Genomic DNA, 2,383 nt, shown 5'->3' on the forward strand with positions numbered 1-2,383 from the left:
CTTGTATGTTGAGGGAGGGAGTATAAGGTGTCTTCTTGCCCTGCATCCAGAATTTCCAGTCTAAGAACGGACCTGTACCTCAGGACTCACAGACACTTGGTCTTGGGACTGCAGGGGGCTGGGCGGATCCTCTCAGCTCAGATCAGGCCTCACCCTTCCGCGCCATGCCCCTAGCTTCACCCCTACCCCCACAGCCCTCCCCAGCCCACAGACAACAGCCCTAAATCTTTTCAACCTGCCTGTTGCTGGGAGCGCCACACTTCGTGTCTTCAGTCCTGGCTACAGAACACAAGGAATCAAACTGTCTCGGTGATGCCCAGTCTCCTGCCACCTTCCTAATAATTCAATTTCTTCTCAGCTATTGCAACCAAAGGCCCTCTTCACCTCAGAATATTTCAAATGCCAAGACAAATAGCAACTTACAGAAAATGGAACCATCCACAGCAATTCTTCTTTTTATTTAATGGAAGTAACAACGAAAACAGCACAAAAGATTGGCGATGAAAAATGGGTCTCCCTCCTACCCCCAGGTTCTGGCCCCACTCTTCAGAAGTACCTACTGTCAGCAGTTTTATTTCTGAAATTTTACGTGCATATGCTTATACATGTCAAGATTGTTTTTTCCTTTTAGACATAAGTGGTAGTACACCGTATGTTAAGGATTGAACTGTGTCCCCTCAAAATATGTGTTGGAGTCCTAACCCTCACAACCTGTGGATGTAATCTCATTTGGGAATAGGATTTTCTTTGTTATGTTAATGAAGCCATACCAGTGTAAGGCGTGTCCTAAACCTACTATTTACGAGATATAAAAAGGACAGATTAGGCACAGAGAGGCAAGCACAAACAGAGGGGAAGATACATGCCATGTGGAGCCGACCAAGGAGTCAAGAAACGTCAGATCTCCAGAAACTGAGAAAGCTCTTCTTCCAGAGACTACAGAGAGAGAGAGAAAGAGACTTCCCCTAGAACTGGCGCCCTGAATTTAGACTTATACCCTCCTAAACCTTGACAAAATAAATTTCTATTCTTTAACCCTTTTGTGCTTGGCAGTATGTATAGCGACCATGACTTTTTCAGCCTCTGGGTTTATTGGAAAACTGCTGTACCATTGATAGCGCTTGCTGCCGCAGCACTTTTATGACTGTTTGAAACCAAAGAAATGGGCGTGTGCTGCAAATTACTGTTTTTACAATGTATTGTATGAGGTGTCTGAATTTTTGGTAGGAAAATTAGAAATTTTGAAAATTTTTATTCTTTACACATAGGTACCAATCAATAGACCCTGGTGGGGACTCTGGGGTATAATTAGTGGTACTTCATGTGTACCACTAAACAGTTAGGGTAGGCTTGTGGGAGGGGGCAAGAAAAAAAAATCCATACTACCTACCAAAAATTCAGACACACTCACTGATTCAGAACACTTCCGTTAATGAAAACACATGGTATCAATAAAAAATTCAAAGCAGAAAATAATTGGGTCACCACCCACTTGTGGTATTTTTGTTATAGGAAACTAAGACACTATATTTGCTGTTGGGATTCTTGTTAGTTTTTTCTACTCACTAGTATGTCTGGGAGGACTTTCCACGTGAGCACACTCAGATCTACCTTATTCTTTTCAATGGCTTCAGAGAGTTACATTATGTGGCTATACCACAATTCATTTAACTAGCTTTCCATTGATGGCTATTTAGATTGCCTCGCGATTTTTACTATTACAGTGGTGTAAATGTACAATGGAAACCCTGGTGGAGTAGTGAGTGGTCAAGAGTTCAGCTGCTAATCAAAAGTTAGGCAGTTCAAATCCACCAGCCGCTCCTTGGAAACCCTATAGGGCTATGAGTCAGAATCGACTCGATGGCAAAGGGTTTTTTTTTTTTTTTTTTTTTTTGGTGTATTAACAACCTTGTGTGAATATTTTCAGAGACTCTCTGTGAGTATTTCTGCAGGATAAATCATTATAAGTTTTTTGTTTTTAATAATAAACTATTTGCCGTTGAGTCGAGTTAACTGTGACTCATGGTCACCCTAGTGAGTCAGAGTAGAACTGTGCGCCATAGGGTTTTCAGTGGCTGATTTTTCAGAAGTAGATCACCACCAGGTCTTTCTTCTGAGGTGCTCTTGGGTAGACTTGAACCTCAAACCTTTTGGATAGCAGCTGTTTGCACCACCCAGGGACTCCATTTTTATAAATAGATGGTACCATATTGCCCACCAAACTCCAGCTTTTCAACAGAGACTGAACAAATAGCTTAGGTTTGATATTCAAGTCATTTAAAATAACCGAGACTGTGTTTTATGTGGAAGAACATCTTTATGACTTTACGACACGAAAACATAAACCATAAAGGAAAAGAACAACATATTTTACTACATTAAA

This window comes from Trichechus manatus, unplaced genomic scaffold, assembly GCF_000243295.1.
Source record: "Trichechus manatus latirostris isolate Lorelei unplaced genomic scaffold, TriManLat1.0 scaffold00065, whole genome shotgun sequence".
NCBI classification, from domain to species: Eukaryota; Metazoa; Chordata; class Mammalia; order Sirenia; family Trichechidae; genus Trichechus; species Trichechus manatus.